At 46.0% G+C, this 17,985-nt stretch overlaps 1 protein-coding gene across 1 annotated transcript in view; it reads left to right on the top strand.

Moving 5' to 3' along the window:
- Positions 1-1,146: 1,146 nt before the first annotated feature.
- Positions 1,147-17,985, top strand: part of LOC126087655 (uncharacterized) — a 108,975-nt gene continuing 92,136 nt past the window's right edge. Inside the window, exon 1 of the mRNA XM_049905197.1 lies at positions 1,147-1,256. The gene's annotated coding sequence lies outside the window, so the exon portion shown is untranslated. The remainder of the gene's footprint in view (positions 1,257-17,985) is intronic.

Genomic DNA, 17,985 nt, shown 5'->3' with positions numbered 1-17,985 from the left:
TTGCCGAAAATACTCCAGCCGGCTGCCACTGGAGAGCGGCTGCTTGCCCACGTCAGTAAGTTTCCCTGAACGCATGAGTCTGGAAAGGGCTACGTGCCAGTTCTTCGGATTATCTGCCAGGATGCACAGTGAGGGTCTTCCCTTGCTGGGGCTGTCCCCTGACAAGGCCCATGTGTCAATTAGGGAGCTGAAGGTCAAGTTAAGCACTGCCTTAGTTTCCTAGTGCTGCCGTAACAGAAATACCACAAATGAGTGTCTTAAAGAACAGAAATTTATTTTCTCTCCCTCTCTCTCTCTGTTGGCTTTGGGGGAAGGTCCTTGTCTCTCTCAGCTTCTGTAGCCCTGACTCCTTGGTTCCTTGGGGATCTTCCAGCCCCACCTATCTTCCCCAGTCTGTGCTTACTTCTGTGTATAAGCTCTTTTTATAGCTCAGGGCTGGTTAGGTTTAGGATATGCCTTACACTCACATGGCCTCATTAACATAACTAAAAAAAAATCACAAAAGAGGTGAGAACTGAAAGGCCATATGTGGACAGTGCCCTGCTTCCTAGGTTCGGACAGGGAGCATCTGGTGCGACTTCGTGCCCTAAGTGCCCAAGGTAGGCAGGTGCGGTGGTGGGGAGAGCAGTCAGATGCTGGGGGCGCCAGGTGCCGGTTGAGGCGTCGGTTGCAGATGGTGGGTGTCAGGTGCGGATGGGGCGCCAGGATGGGGTGCCAACCAAGCTGTCAGGTGCGAACAAGGCGGGGTGGGGAGGGGACGTCGGGTGCTGACGGGGAGGGGAGCGTCGAACTCAGGAAGGGTGACACTGGACGGGGAAGTGGCGCCGGGTGCGGGCTGGGGGGGGGGTGATGGGTGCGGGAGGTGAGGCGTCCAGTGCGGGCAGGGGGGCACCTGGTCCGGTCGGGGGACGTTGGGTATGGACGGGCCGTCAGGTGCGGACGAGGGGGGGGGCGTCAGGTTGGAGGAAGCTTCAGGTGCGCACGGGGTTTCAGGTGGGGCGGGGTATCAAGTGAGCATGGGGCCTCGGGTGCTCACGGGGTGTCAGGTGGGACGGGGCGTCAGGAGCGCACGGGGCGTCAGGAGCGCACGGGGCGTCAGGTGAGCACGGGGCGTCAGGAGCGCACGGGGCGTCAGGTGAGCACGGGGCGTCAGGAGCGCACGGGGCGTCAGGAGCGCACAGGGCGCGCCGCGTGCGTTGCCGGAGCGCCGGCGTCTCTCGCAGCGCGCTGACTCCGCCGCCGGTGGGGAGCCCGCGGTGAGTGTCGGCCGGGAGCTGCCGGAATGCGGGCCGGGACCCCGGGACCTCGGGCGGGGCAGCGCACAGGGAAGCGGGGGCCAGGGCCCGAGTCGGGGGAGGGCCCGGGAGGGTGGAAGGCCGGAGACCCGAGGGGACCCTGCAGGAGATCGGAGGAAAGGGGGCCCGAGGCCAGGCGGCTGCAAAGTGCAGGATCGGGAGCGGCCGCTCCTGTGAGTGTTTCTCGTGGGTGTTTAAGGCCCGGAAAATGCCGACGCAGCCGCCGGGGCCGGTTTGATAGGGATTTTGTTTGTTTGTATCTGGGTTGTTTTTTTTGTGTGTGTGTTTGCAGAAGTAACAGAGGACTAAAATGATCCTTAAATGGCGGTGGCCATTAACCGATTTGCCTCCTCCCAGCTAAGTTAACAGCTACTGTGTCTGGGGGAGTGAGCCATGTTCAACCCTGGCTGCCGCTGGTTAGTTTAAAAAAAACAAAAACGAAAAAAAGGCTCAAATGAATCCAAACGTTGGGAGGAGGTGCTGATCTTTTTTAGGAGGCCCCTCAGTGACCCCACTGTGCTGCCAGTGCTGGGAACCACCGATTAACACCTTACTTCCTGCACCTCCCCACCACGCCGAGTTTCAGGGCAAGCTGTTTAAAGCTATCAGGCACACCAACTTAGTCCATGCCTGTCTCGTTTTCTCCCCTCCTCGTTTCTGAAGGTGGAGCCTTGGGAATGCAGACCCCAGGACAGGGACATCTACCTGTAATGGGAGGGATGCCAAGAGGCCTGCAGGAACTGCATTCCCTCTGTGGAAATTTGAGAAAGCTGCTCTTTGCTTTCAGTATTGTTGAAACTTCTCCAAGACGCTGGAAATTACACGCACACACCCCTGCACACTTCAGTTTACCCAATAGAGGCAAGTAGCTCAGGGAGTTTTGAACATACGGGTAGGGTAAGCACCCTGCAGTTTGTAGCCAATAAGGGTCTCAACATATTAACTTGAACTCCCTGCCTTCAGGTAAGGCATTACGGACTTGATTTTGCAAATGAGATAATTAAGGTCAAAAGGGAGGCAAGGAGCCTTGGTGGCGCAGTGGTTAAGTGCTTGGCTGCTAACAGAAAGATTGGCAATGTGAACCCATTAGCCACTCTGTGGAAGGAAGATGTGGCTGTGTACTTCCATAAAGATTACAGTCTTGGAAACCCTATGGGCAGTTCTACTCTGTCTTACAGGGTTGCCGTGAGTCAGAATCAACTGGTTGGCAATGGGTTTGGTTTTTTTTTAAAGAGAGGTTTGTTGTTGTGTGCCATCCAGTTGATTGGAACTCATAGTGATGCTGTAGGACAGAGTAGAACTGTCCATGGGGTTTCCAAGGAGTGGCTGGTGGATTTGAACTGTCGACTTTTTCGTTAGCAGCCATAGTTCTTAACCACTGGTCACCAGGGCTCCAAACCCATTGCCATCGAATCGATTCCGGCTCATAGCAATGCTACAGGACAGAGTAGAACTGCCCTATAGGGTTTCCAAGGAGCGGCTGGTGGATATGAACTGTTGAGTTTTTGGTTAGCAGGTGAGCTCTCAACCACTGCGTCACCAGAGCCCCAGGAAGCACTTTAGAGTGCTAAAAATGTGGACATGGAGTCAGATCCACCTGGGTTAGAATTCTTGTTTTTCTACTTTTTATTTAGGTGAGTGACCTTGGACTTAAGTGACTTCCCAATGTCACAGTTAATACAAGACCACAGGGCAAATGGAAAGCCAGGTCTCCTGCCTTCTGATAGTTTCCATTCCTCCTGGCGTCTCCTGTCATAGCGGAATCCCAGTTTCGTCCAGTTAACTTCCCTTGGCGCCATGATAGCAGCCTGGTCCCGGGAGCTCGCTCTGGTGTTTGGGGCACAGTTCTACTCTGACACACATGGGGTCGCTGTGAGTCAGATGACAACTGGTATTTTATTTACATAGGCCAGATCTCTAATAAGGTCAGACTTGGATGGGAAAAAGTTTGTGGCAGGTCAGGGCAGTCTGGAGCCCACAAGTCTAGAGCTCCACAGGCTTGCGAGGGGCGTGCTTGAGTGGGACATGGTGTTGGGTGAGCAATCTAAGGCGTGAAACGTCAATTCCTTTCTGCTTCTGAAGCTGTTATTCTTAATGACAAAATACTAATTTTTATTTGAATACAATCACAACTCGTTACTGGTACCATGTCAGTTTTTTTTTGTGTTTGTGAAATATCAAACTTAATTACGTGATACCCGTGAATACCTTACCCAGGCTGAAGAATCCAAAGCTATATTAAAGCTTGGTGAATGCCAGCACAAACGGGGGTACAATTTCCAGGGGTGAGTGCGCAGAATGTGAGGGTGAATGTATGAGAATGAGAAGAGGGAAGGAGGAAGTGTTGAGAGTGGCAAGAGAAACGGTAGCTTCTTTTTATTTTATTTGCCACTTGTATTGTTCTTTGTTGCCATTGAGTCAGCTCCGACTCACGGTGACCCCATGTACACCAGAACAACACGCTACCAGGTCCTGTACCATCTTCACGATTGTTGGTGTGGTCCAGTCCATTGTTGTGGCCACTGCGTATTTTGAGTGCCCTAGGGTGCCCATCTTCCAGTGTTCTTTTTTTTAAAATCGTGCGTTAGGTGAAAGTTTTGGGCAATACTCTGTTGCGATCCATAGGGCTTTCTTTGGCTGATTTTTGGAGGTAGATAGCCAGGCCCCTCTTCCTAGTCTGTCTTTGTCTGCCACTTGTGGAGTCCTGGAATTAGCCCTAGTCAGCAGGTGTGGGTTTTAGTAGCATATATGCCACTAGTCCTCACAAACTGTGTGACCTTGGGCTGGTCACTTTCATAATCTATGAAGACAGATGATTCCTCAGGCTCTTTTCAGCTCTAATGCTCTGTCACTTCTCCTCACCTGCACCCCAGTCCCTGCCCTGTCCCCTCACCGTCCCAGCCCCTACAGGAAGGTCTAGAGTGGGTCTGAGGACTTGGGGCTGAAGCAGAAAGTTATATGTAAGAATCATCTGGGGAATCTCATTAACTTGTAGGCTCTGACTCAGTGTATCTGGGGTGGAAATGCAAATTCTCACCAGGGAACTTGTTAGAAATGTAGATTATCAGGAGGGGTTCAAACCAGAATGAACAGGTTAGAAGCCTTGGGCTGAAGTCACCCCTACATGGAGTCAGATGCCCTCTTCCTCTGCTCTGAAAGGCCTGCACAGCCCCCCAAACCTGAGCGTCACAAACCCACAGGCTGCGGGTTGCAGGAGCAGAGTGTTCCAGGAGCCAGTTACAAAAGCCCCTGGAGATGGTGATGTCACATTCTGGGAAGAACAACCCGGAGCTGACACACACAGGCCATGTTGACCCGTCTATGCAGCTGGAGGAACAGAGGGCCCCTCGTACATCATGGAAGCCGCATTCCAAAGGGCCAGCAGAGAGGTCACCAGAGGGCCCACCGGGGCCCGAGGGAACAGGGTCCACAAGGTGAGAAAACAGGGTTCTGTACTACAGCGTGAGTCAAGAAAGAACTTGTCTCTCCTTCCTCCTCTGGGTGCTACCAGCTGAGAGGGTCACACAGAGCAGCTGGTGAGAAGAGAAGAGGTGACAGGAAAGGGAGTGAGGGAGAAGGAGCAGCAGACACACCCACCCTCTGTCCCCAGGCGGCAGTTTCTGAAGACCCCAGGGAGGAGACGTGGCAGGGTGGCTTGTCTTGGAGTGAAGATTGAAGCATTGGTTAATATGTGGGATTGGAAATTTTATTTGCTGAATCAAGGCAGTGTTTGCTACCAAAGGGACTGTAGGACATTTTATTAGCTTTTCAGGCAAACAGGGAACATCCAGGCCCAAAGCTACAGGGGACAAGGGGCTTGAGTTACAGTGAGGCCTTTTATAGTTTAGGTGACGGTGTATCTTGCCCTCTTTTGGGAAAGTTGGGTCACTGAATGTTAAGCTGGCTTATTTTGATTGGATGATTGTTGCTAACTCATGCTGACTCACGCCGGTATTGTTGTTGGTAGGTGCCATCGAGTTGCTTCTGACCCAAAGCGACCTCATGTACAACAGAACAAAACACTGCCCAGTCCTGTGCCATCCTCACAATAGTTATGCTTGTGCCCATTGTTGCAGCCACTGTGTCAATCCATCTTGTTGAGAGTCTTCCTCTTTTTTGCTGACCTTCTACTTTACCAAGCATGATATTCTTCTTCAGGGACTGGTCCCTCCTGATAACAGGAGCAAAGTATGTGAGATAAAGTGTCGCCATCCTCACTTCTAAGGAGCATTCTGGCTGTACTTCTTCCGAGACAGATTTGTTCATTCTTCTGGTAGTCTATGGTATATTCAATATTCTTTGCCAACACCGTAATTCAAAGGCATCAGTTATTCTTTGGTCTTCCTTATTCATTGTCTAGCTTTCACATGCATATGAAGTGATTGAAAATACCATGGCTTGAGTCAGGCACACCTTAGTCCTCAAAGTGACATCTTTGCTTTTTAGCACTTTAAAGAGGCCTTTTGCAACAGATTTTCCCAATGTAATACATTGTTTGATTTTTTGACTGCTGCTTCCATGGGCGTTGATTGTGGATCCAAGTAAAATGAGATCCTTGACAACTTCAATCTTTTCTCCATTTATCATGACATTATTGGTCCAGTTGTGAGGATTTTTGTTTTCTTTATGTTGAGGTGTAATCCATACTGAAGGTCTTTGTTCTTCGTCAATAAGTACTTCACGTCCTCTTTGCTTTCTGAAAGCAAGGTTGTGTCATCTACATAATGCAGGTTATTGGTGAGTCTTCCTCCAATCCTGATGCCCCATTCTTCATATCGTTCAGCTTCTCAGATTATTTGCTGAGCATACAGATCGAGTAAGTGTGGTAAAAGGATACCAAATCTTGAAATGTTCTTTTTGGTGGTGAATGTGATGTCATTCCTCTTCATTTTGTCATTCCCAACATATTAGAGCATATTTTTGTCTGATTCCAAATGGCCAATACCAGTCCATTTCAGCTCACTAATTAATGCCTAGGTTATCTATCTTCTTTTTGAAGAGTTCCAATTTTCTGAGATTCATACTTCATACATTCCACATTCTGATTATTAGTGGATGTTTGCCACTGTTTTTTCTCCCTTTGAGTTGTGCCACGTCAGCAAATGAAGGTCCCAAAAGCTTGACTCCATCCACGTCGTTAAGATCGACTTTCCTTTGAGGAGGCAGCTGTTCTCCAGTTATCTTTTGAGTGCCTTCCAGCCTGAGGGGCTCATCTTCCAGGACTGTGTGAGACAGTGTTCTGCTGCTAATTCTAAGGCCTTCTCTGGCCAGTTTTTTGGGAAGTGTATCACTAGGTCTTTCTTCCCACCTAGTCTGTCTTAGTCTGGGAGCTTCACTGAAACCTGTCCACCATGGGTGACCCTGCTGATATTTGAAGTACCGGTGGCAAAGCTTCCAGCATCACAGCAACACAGAAAGGATCACAGTATGACAAACTGACAGATGGGCGGCGGGGGACATACATAGCGGGCAATAAACTTTCAAATCTTATTATCCAAAGATTGTTTTTGGGTGTCACTGAGTCTAGTTTCGGCTCACAGCAACCCCATGAGACAGAGTAGAACTTCCCCATAGGGCTTTCGAGGCTGTAAGCTTTACAGAAGCAGATTGCTAGTTCTTTCTCCCGCAGGCTTGCTGGGTGGGTTTGAACCGCTGGCCTTTCAGTTAGCAGCTGAGCACTTAACCATTGTGCCAACTAGGGCTCCTTATCCCAAGACTAGTATAGGCCACAAACAAACAAACCTTAAGAAACCTTTGCGTAATTTAACAGGTAACAACTCCATTATTAAATAAACCTGTTAGAACACATCCCTATTGTTGGAGGTTGAAATGTCAAGAACATTCCGGTGCTCCCATAAATGGTCCCTTTGTATGTCTGTCATCAGCAGGAGGAGTCAGTTGGTGGTTCTTTTGTTCTGACACCTTGGCCATCATTCCTGTAGAAGTGACGGGTACCTTGAGCACTGTCTGTAGGGTGGCAACCATTTTAACTTCATCTCTAGGTCCCCAGGTCTCCCTGTCTCCACAGGAGACGGTGGTAATTAGCAAACCACTGGAATTGCCTACTTCTTGATTTGGGCTGTTAAAAAAAAAATTTTTTTTTTCCTCAGAACTTCAGATTTTAGGTTCTCCTTCCTTCAGTTAGTGGCGTCCACCTCTCAGGGCAGAATTTGACCCAGAACATGCTATAATTTTTGCAGTGTTTCTCCCCTGGCGAAGTAGATAGCAATGATGAGTTTCAGACGTGAGTATGGCCAGATCTCAGCTGCCATGCTGTTCCTTGTCAAACAGCGGTGTATATTTAGCGTGGTGGGTATTGAAGGCTCAGGCTTTCAAAGGGGAGTTCTGTCTTCAGCAGCTGGCGTGTGAGCGTTGTGCAGGTATTGACCGAGATCCCGGAATGCTGGGTCACGCTTGCGTTAGTCACGTTCTGATGCAGTGCTATGAAGAACTGTTTGGTTTTAATGTGATTGCGATGGTTTCTTGTTACACCCCTTTGTGGCATCATTGACGGCATCACTGCTCCTTAAATGGAGGGTTCAGGTATACATGCTGATTGTGATCTGGCGTGACTTTTCCCATCCTCCCCTGTCCTAAGATTTCTCCCATTTCTGTAACCATGGAAAAGCCAAAGACGTGTTAAAAAAAAAAAAAAGGCTTGTTAGGAAGGTGTTTATTGAGATCTCAAGTATTCTGAATAATGGCTTTAAAAGCACAGAGTCAAGTGTACGTGGAGGAATTTCAACAGTATCGTTTCTTTATCACATTTAAAACAGTTTTATTGAAAATATTATAAGTGCATTGCTGGCTTACTTGAATGGGAAGCTAGTCGACGCTACCAGCTGCTATGACGTTGACTCTGACTTCCGTGTGTGTCAGAGAACTGTGCGCCACAGGATTTTCAATGGCTGTTTTTCAGACGTAGATCACCAGGCCTTTCTTCCGAGGCACCTGTAGGTAGACTCGAACCTCCAACCTTCTGGTTAGCAGGTGAACGCATTGACTGTTTGCACCACCCACTGGACACTAGTACCTCTTATTTTTGCCTCTGTTGGGATTAGAAATATCATCAGAGTGACCATGATTTTTATCAGCTCTTTTGTTATTCTGTCCTCCTCTGACCAGCGTGATAAACACTCAGTGCAACAAGTATTTATCGAGCATCAATATGTGCCAAGCGGTGTTCTGGGTGGTGGGACGTAAGTAGTGAATAAAACAAAGAAAATCCCTGGCCTTATGGAGCACAACCCTCATGGAGGGAGACCGCCAGGAAGCCAGAGAAAGAAGCCAGCTGTGGAGTCTGCTAGAAAGCAACAGGCAGCCTGGAGAAAAGTGAAATGGAGTGGGGTGCAGATGAGGGGCTGGGTAAGGGCTGCTGTTCAGAAAGGCCGTTCAACAGAGTCCCCATGGGGAAGGTGGTGTTTGAGCAATATTTGAAGAAAGAGAAGGGAGGAATGGCACAGACCAGGAGCAGCCGCCAGCTGAGATGTCCCTCCCATGGCAGAGCTGGCAGGATGCCACTGTGGCTGGCACCTGGTGAGTGGGGAGGCAGTGGGGCACAGTGGCAGCACCGTAGAGATGGTGGCGGAGCACCCCCCGCCCCCAGCACCAGGAATGCTCATGGTGGTGGTGTCCGCACTGGTTGCTTACACTTAACACACACTCGCGTTGTCTTCACCTCAGGTTCTTGGCCACACAGACTGTTACCTTCAAGGTGAGCAGCCTGGGGCCTGTAAAGGTCAGTTAGTTAACTAAGCTCTTCTGGAAACCACCATTCCCAAAGTCCCTAGCATTCTAGAAGCACCTGATGAGTAGGCAGTATTCTACGAGGCCCTGGGAAAATGGTCAAAGGGACAAGTAGATGGTCAAAGGGGCAGGTGGACAAAGTCACTCATGATGGGAGACGATCTGGGGTGTGGGAGGAGAAACACACACAAAACAGTGTAAGTACAGCTGAACTACCTGAGCTGTAAAGAGCATACGTGTTAGGTACAGCTGTGGGCTGTACAACTAGTGACTGTGTCCAGGGTCTGTGAAAAGCATAAATATTGGAAGTTTGGGCCCAGAGAAAGAACCATGTTATGTTAACCATACTTGACATAAAAGTCTGTCTTGACCACTGTGCGATACCACTTCATACTCACTAGAATGGTTATGATAAAAAAGACCGATGATAGTAAGTGTTGGCGAGGACGTGGGCAAACGGGACCCCTGAGAATCTGCTGGTGGAGACGCAGGACGGCGTAGGTGCTTTGGGAAACAGTTTAGGGGCTCCCCAGGATTTTACACATGGAGCTACCATGTGACACAGAAATTCCACTCCTAGGTGTATACCCAGGAGAAATGAGAACACTTGTCCACACAAAAGCTTGTACATAAATATTCATAACAGCATTATTCATGATAGCCAAAAGGTGGAAACAATCCAAACGCCCGTAAACCTAGGAATGGATAAACAGAATGCAGTATATCCATAAAATAGAATATTTTTCATCCATGAGAAGGAATGACGCCCTGATACATGCTACGACATGGATGAACCTCAAAAACATTGTGCTGAGTGAAAGAAGACAAACACAAAAGGCCACATATAGTCTGATTCCAGAATAGGCATATTCGTAGAGACAGAAAGTAGGTGAGCAGTTACCAGGGGCAGGATTTGCGGGGGAGGGGAGAGACTTAATGGGATGGGGCTTCGTTTTTGGGGTGATGACAACGTTCTGGGGGCAAGATAGTGGTGATGGTGCACAACCTGTGAATATATTAAAACCCATAGAGTTTTGTACTTTAAAATGTGACTTCTATGGCATGTGAATTGCATCTCAATTTTAGAAAAGAATATCTGGCTAACCTCAGGAAGACGTGGTAACTGCCAGTGGGAGAGAGACAGGGAGCAGGAAGGGCAAAATCAGGAAGGAAAAATGTTTTCTGTGACCTTGTTCTGATTGGCCCTTTAGCGGGGTTTCCAAATGCCTTTGACAAATCCTGGCTGGGACTCCCTCCCTTCCTTCCATCCTCCCCACCCAGATCCCCAAAGCCCCGGAGGAGCCGATGACCAGCTCCAGAGTGCTTTCTGGGAAAGAAAAGGCAAAGAACTGGGAAGAGAGGCTGGGCCTCCGGGGTGACCTATTGGGATTGCGTTGTATCTGTAGATTGCTTTCGGTGGAATAGACATTTTTACAATATCGAGCCTTCCTATCCATGAGCAAGAAATGTTTTTCCACTTATGTAGGTCTCTCTTGGTTTCTTGCAGTAGTGTCTTGTAGGTTTCTTTGTACAGATCTTTTTACGTCTCTGGTTAGATTTATTCCTAGGTATTTTATCTTCTTGGGAGCTATTGTAAATGGTATTGATTAGGTGATTTCCTCTTTGAAGTTCTCTTTGTTGGTGTGGAGGAATCCAACGGATTTTTGTGTGTTCTATCCTGATACTTTGCTGAAATCTTCTATTAGTTCCAGTAGTTTTCTTGTGGATTCTTTAGGGTTTTCTGTGTATAAGATCATATCATCTCCAAATAGGAATACTTTTACTTCTTCCTTACCAATTTGGATGCCCTTTATTTCTTTATCTAACCTAATTGCGCAGGCTAGGACCTCCGGCACAATATTGAATAAGAGCGGTGATAAAGGGCATCCTTGCCTGGTTCCCGTTCTCAAGGGGAATGCTTTCAGACGGTCTCCATTTAGGATGATGTTGGCTTTGTATAAATGCCCTTTATTATGTTGAGGAATTTTCCTTCTATTCCTATTTTGCTGAGAGTTTTTATCATGAATGAGTGTTGAACTTTATCCAATGCCTTTTCTGCGTCAATTGATAAGATCATGTTGTTCTTTTGTTTTATTTATGTGATGGATTACATTGATTGTTTTTCTAATGTTGAACTATCCCTTCATACCTGTGTGAATCCCACTTGGTCATGGTGAATTGTTTTTTTGATATGTTGTTGAATTCTGTTGTTGAGGATTTTTCTGTCTAAGTTCATGAGGGATGTAGGTCTATAATTTTCTTTTTTTTTGGTGTCTTTACCTGGTTTTGGATCAGGGTCATGCTGGCTTCATAGAATGAGTTTGGGAGTATTCCATCCTTTTCTATGCTCTGAAATATCTTTAGTGGTAGTGGTGTTAACTCTTCTCTGAAAGTTTGGTAGAACTCTCCAGTGAAGTCTGCAGGGCCAGGGCTTTTATTTGTTGGGAGTTTTTTTTTTTTTTTTTTTACCTCTTCAATCTCTTCTATTGTTACAGGTTTATTTAGTTGTTCTACTTCGGTTTGTGTTAGTTTAGGTAGGTAGTGTGCTTCTGGAAATTTGTACATTTCCTTTAGGTTTTCAAATTTGTTGAAGTACATTTTTCATAGTATTCTGTTATGATTCTTTTAATTTCACTTGAATCTGATGTGATATCGCCCATCTCATTTCTTATTTGGGTTATTTGCTTCCTCTCCTGTTTTTCTTTTGTCAGTTTGTCCAAAGGTTTATCAATTTTATTGACCTTTTCAAAGAACCAGCTTTTGGTCTTGGTAACCCAATTATTTTTCTGTTCTCCATTTCATTTATTTCTGCTCTAATTTTTATTATTTCTTTTCTTCTGGTGCCTGTGGGCTTCTTTTGCTGCTCTCTTTCTATTTGTTTGAGTTGTAGGGTTAATATTTTGATTTTGGCTGTGTCTTCGTTTTGGATGTGTGCATTTGTTGCTATAAATTGACCTCTAAGCACTGCTTTTGCTGTGTCCCAAAGGTCCCGGTGAGATGTGTTTTCATTCTCATTTATTCTATGAATTTCTTTATGCTGTCCTTAATTTCTCCTATAACCCTGTAGTTTTTGAGCAGGGTGTTGTTCAATTTCCATTTATTTCATTTTTTTTTTCCCCTTGCTTTATCTGTTATTGATTTCTACTTTTATGGCTTTATGGTCAGAAAAGATGCTTTGTAATATTTTGGTGTTTTGGATTCTGTTAAGGCTTGCTTTGTGGCCTAATACACAGTCTATTCTGGAGAATGTTCCATGTGTGTTGGAAAAGAAAATATACTTGGTTGTTGTTGGGTGTAGTGTTCTGTATATGTCTGTGAGATCGAGTTGGTTGATTGTGGCATTTAGATCTTCCGTGTCTTTATTGAGCTTCTTTCTGGGTGTTAAACTATCCTTTACTGAAAGTGGTGTGTTGAAGTCTCCTACTGTTATTGTGGAGCTGTCTATTTCTCTCTTCAATGCTGTTAGAGTTTGTTTTACATATTTTGGAGCCCTGTTGTTGGGTGTGTAAATATTTATTTTGGTTGTGTGCTTCTGGTGTATTGACCCTTTAATCATTGTATAGTGTCCTTCCTTATCCTTTGTGGTGGATTTTGCATTAAAGTCAATTTTGTCAGAGATTAATATTGCCACTCCTGCTCTTTTTTGATTGTTGTTTGCTTGATATATATTTTTTCTACCCTTTAAGTTTTATTTTGTGTCTTTAAGGTGTGTCTCTTGTAGGCAACATATAGACAGATTGTGTTTTTTTAATCCATTCCGCCACTCTCTGTCTCTTTATTGGTGCATTTAGTCCATTTGCGTTCAACATAATTATCTTAGTGCTGTCATTTGGCATACTTTGTGTGTGTGTGTGTGTGTTGTGACGGTTTCTTTGTCCCACTTAGTTTTATGTGCTGAGTCATTTTCCTTTATGTGTTTTCATCCTTTTCATTGTTGTTAATTTTGTATTTGCTGAGTCTTTATGTTTTTCTTCTTTCCTATTTTGATGAGTAGAATTGTTAGTTTCCTTTGTTGTTACCTTAATATTTACCTCTATTTTTCTACGTTTAAACCAACCTTTTATTTCTTTATATCGCCTTGACTTCCTCTCCATATGTGAAAGGTCTATGATTACATTTTTTAGTCCCTCTTTTTTTTTTTTTAATGTTTTCATCTTTTACATATTCATGTGTCTGTTTCCCTATTTTCAGTGTTTTAGCTTTGATTTATTTTTGTTATTTCCTTAAGTGGGTTCATATCTGGTTGCTCTGTCCTGTGTTCTAGTCTTGGTTTGTTGTCTGATATTATCAATTTTCTAACCAGAGTACTCCCTTTAGTATTTCTTGTAATTTTGGTTTGGTTTTTAAAAATTCCCCAAACTTCTGTTTGTCTGGGAATGCCCTAATTTCACCATCATATTTGAGAGATGGTTTTGCTGGGTATATGATTCTTGGCTGGCAATTTTTTTCCTTCAAGGCTTTATATATGTCATCCCATTGCCTTGTTGCTTGCATGGTTTCTGCTGAGTAATCAGAGTTTAGTCTCATTGACTCTCCTTTGTAGGTGACTTTTCATTTAACCCTAGTTACTCTTAAAATTCTCTATCTTTGGTTTTGGCAAGTTTGATTATAATATGCCTTGGTGACTTTCTTTTGGGATCTGCCCCGTGTGGGGTTCAGTGAGCTTCTTGGATAGATATCTTCTCATCTTCAACAGCTCTCTGTATTTTCTGTTATCCCTCCCTGTCTGGTACTCTAATCACTCGTAGGCTATTCCTCTTGATAAAGTCCCACATAATTCTTAAACTTTCTTAATTTTTAAAAAGTTTTTTATGTGATTTTTTTCTTAAATAGCTTGGTGTCAAGTGCTTTATCTTCAGTCTCACTGATTCTGACTTCCATTGCCTCAATTCTACTCCTATGACTTTCTGTTGAGTTGCCTAACTCTGAAATTTTGTTAATCTTTTGGATTTCTATTTGCTGTCTCTCTATGGATTCTTGCAGCCTGTTAAATTTGTCATTTAGCTCTTGTATAACCTTAAGTTCCTCTATTGCTTTGTCTGTGTGTTCCTTGGCTTGGTCTGCAATTTGCCTGATCTCCTTTCTGATCTCTTGTAGAGCTCAATATATTAATCTTTTGAATTCTACCTCTAGTAATTCCTAGAATTTCTCTTCCTCCAGGAGGTTTCTTTGTTTTGGTCACTTGCTGAAGCCATCATGGTCTGCCTGTATGTGATTTGATAATTGACTGTTGTATCTGAGTCATCAATAAGTTATTATATTTATTTTGTTTGCTTACTGTGTTCTAGCTTCTTGTTTTGTTTCGTTTTGATATGCCCAAATAGGCTGGGCATATGAGATACTTTGATTATTGGCTTCTTTGAACCTCTCACGTCCTTTCACCAGGTGATTGGAGCTGTTACTAGGTATATTAGCCTAGGAGTCTGTTTACTTGTCTTATGTGGATTCAGCTCAGGTGTCCAGGTCGTCAGTCACTGGCTGTATGGTGCAGTCTCTCACCTACCGTCCCAGACAGCCAGGGCTAAGTAGGGATGATTGGAGTAGGCACAGGTATCTGGCTACGGTACGGAGTTATGTGCTAAGTAAGATAGGGGGCTGATGGCTGCCCCTGAGTTCCTGGATGGAAGGCATGTCCCTATTCCCTAGGTGGGTGAGTTTTGCAGTCAGACTTTGACCCAATGCTATTGGCTGTAAGGACTGGGAGGCACCCCTTATCCTCAGATCCCTGTCCAATTGAGTGGGCAGAGCCACCAGTCCTCAAACCCCTGATGTGGGTAGCTGAGAACCCTGCTAAATGGGCAGGGTGGTGTCAAAGGTCATGAATCTGCCACTCCCCCTTGTTGCTGTTGAAGATAGGCTTCAGGGATATACCCTGTTGTACTGTGCCAATGAGGGCCTGTGCTGTTGAAATGGGCCCACACAGGTCTAGGCAGGGGTGAAAGGTATTCAGAGTCTGTGGACCCCTTATGCCTGTGTCCAGGCAAAGGTGCTGTGCCTGCCTGGAGTTCCTGGCTTAGGGGAGCTGGCAGATTATTTCTTCCTGTTTGTTCATTTGTTCCCTCTCCAAAGCAGGGAGAATGGTTTGGGGTACGTGACGAGTCCCACTTCTGGACCAGGGGTCGTGGCAACTGCTGAAGCTGGACTGGGACTTGAACAGAGCTGGAGGGGGCAGGTAAATGGGCGAGAGGTACGTCCCAGGGGGGCAAGGGATTTTTGGTCCCACATGGTAGGTTAGATGCTTGCACTTAACTTTCACAGATTCGATGCCTCTTTTCCCTGGTTCTGGAGGCTTGGGCAGACTCTCTGCTGCTCAGTTTCTCCCAGTGTGGAAAACACATCCTGAGCACTACTGGTTGCCCCAGGCTGCGTGAGCCAAAGGCCCCAGCCTGAACGGTGCTGACCATGTCAGGTCTGGCACCTCCTCGCTGTTTCTGAACTGTCTCTCTCTCCCTGCTGCTCAGTCCGACTCCTTAACTTTGTCTTTGATGTTCAGGTCTCCTAGATTGTCATTTATAATCAATTCACTTGTTTTTTCCTGTCTTTGTTGTAAGAGGGACCACAAGAAGCATCTGACTGCTCTACCACCTCGGCCCCGCCTCCTCGCTCTTAGATTTTGGGGGATGGGCACGCACACACCAACTGCACACCACAACTTCACTCCCAGCCAGGGTTCTAGGGAGCCATCTTTTGTTATATGTATGGGAAAACAAAATGTCAAACGTCTTAATGCTGAGAAGTGAAATCCCGATGATGCTGCAACATGGGTGAACCTTGGGAACATGATGCTGACTGAAATAACCCAGTCACAAAAGAACAAATTCTGTGTGGTCCCACTTACATGGAATAAGCAGGTGTCTAGAGACCGACGTTTATTAGTGGTTACCAGAGGCAGGAGGGGGAAGAGGGGAGTCTTAGCTTAGGGTCACTGAGCTTCTGTTTACAGTGGTAGAATAATCAGGAAATAGATAGTGATGATGGTCACACAACATGATGGACAAAGTCAAAGTCACTGGATTGTTCATGTAAAAAAATGCTGAGTTGGCAAATTTTTTATCTATATTACCATGACAAAACAATAAGAAAGTCTTAGAGTAAAAATTATCCTGATCCAAAATTTGACAAACAGCTTTTTTTTTTAATTGTGTGACTCAGCATACCGTGAATCTGGAGAGACCACCCAAAAAGGCCAGTGGGCAGAAGCTCAGCCATCGACATTGTCCTGCTGAAGGTAAAAAAGAGAAGGTGAGGGGTCAGGCCTGGTTGGAACAGGTAGTGACCACCTGTGCTATGGCTAACAGACTGAATTACGGTGCCGTCAGCAGCTCTCTGATATCTTCAGTTCATATTCTGGCAACACAGCCACTATTAGTGACAGAAATTACCACTGTAGGTTTATACTCCGAGTCTACGGTGCTGGCAACGTGAGCTTTCCTTAACAGCCGTTCCCAATAGTGATTTAACAAAAGGTCGCAGCTTTCTTTTCCATTAATGTAGGTTTTCATCATCCATAGTTAAAAACCAGAATGTTGACAGATTGAAAGCAACCACTAACAGCAAAGTCCATGTTGTTGAGTGGATTCCATCTCATGGTGACCTCATGTGTGCAGGGTAGAACTCTGCTCCCTGGGGTTTTCAGGGCTGTGACCTTTCAAAAGAAGATCGCCAGGCCTGTCTTCCCAGGAGCCTCTGGGTGGGTTTGAACTGCCGACCTTTTAGCAGGTAGTCCGGTGCTTCTTAACTGTTTGCACTGTGTACTGTCGAGTCGATTCTGACTCCTAGTGACCCCGCAGGACAGAGAAGAACTGCCTCATAGGGTCTCCTAGGCTGCAGTTTGTATGGAAGGAGCCTGGTGGTGCAGTGGTTAAGTACTCGACTGCTAACCAAAAGGTTGGTAGTTCGAGCCTTCCCATCAGCTCTGTGAGAGGAAGACTGGAGATCTGGTTCCATAAAGATTATGGCCTGGAAAGCCCTATGGGGCAGTTCTACTCTGTCCTATGGGGTTGCTAGGGATTGACTTGATGGCTGCAGGTCTAATTTTTATGGGAGCAGATTCTTTTGCCCTGTGGAGCCACTGGTGGATTTGAACCCCACCTTTTGGTTAGCAGCTAAGTGCCTAACCATTGTGCTACCAGGGACTGCTAAGCCTTCCAGATTTCAGGTGTAGGATTTGCTGCCCGGGAGCAGAACGGGCCGCTGCTGCCTCTGAACCAGCCTCTGGAGGATGAACCAGCAGGGCAGTGGCAGCTGCCTCCGCAGGGCACGCAGACCCCATTACCTACAAACAGGTCCTGCCCTGGTGCTTCCCCTGGCCACAGCAACACCAGTGACCCTTGGGATTTCAGTTGAGATCAAACCCACGCCAGCTGCTGTCCTGTCAGTTATCTTCTGTCTGTGGTTATGTCACTAATTTGCTGTACAGTCAGGTTCACTCATTTCAGTTTTCCATTTTGGGGACTGCTGTTTTGACGTTTGATGTAATCATGTTATACATTTACATGGTTCAGAAATCAAAACGGGCCACTGCCTCATCCCAGGCGCGCTCTGACCTTGTGCACCCTGCCTTCGGACAGATTATTGCCAGTGCCATTGCCAGCTGAAGGGCAAATGCAGCTGTCATCTGGTTTCTCCTGCTTTCTAAAATGAAATGATTGTGTTTTTATCTGAAATCCAGTTTTGCTGAGCTCCTGCGTTAGATGAAATAATCTCTCGAATCTATTTGAGACTATGAATTAAGCCTTTAATTTTTGCTTCCATAGGAAGCAGGACATTTGTCTTATATGGTATTGTTTATTCTGATAAGGAGCTCTGGTGGTGCAGCAGTTAAGTGCTCGGCTGCTAACTGGAAGGTTGGCAGTTTGAACCCACCAGCTGCTCCACAGGAGAAAGATGTGGCAGTCTGTTTCCATAATGATTGCAGTGCTGGCAATCCTGTGGGGGCAGCTCC

Source organism: Elephas maximus, chromosome 1, assembly GCF_024166365.1.
Source record: "Elephas maximus indicus isolate mEleMax1 chromosome 1, mEleMax1 primary haplotype, whole genome shotgun sequence".
Classification (NCBI taxonomy): domain Eukaryota; kingdom Metazoa; phylum Chordata; class Mammalia; order Proboscidea; family Elephantidae; genus Elephas; species Elephas maximus.
The sequence above is the reverse complement of the archived record's forward strand: the minus strand, read 5'-3'. Positions and strand labels throughout refer to the sequence as shown.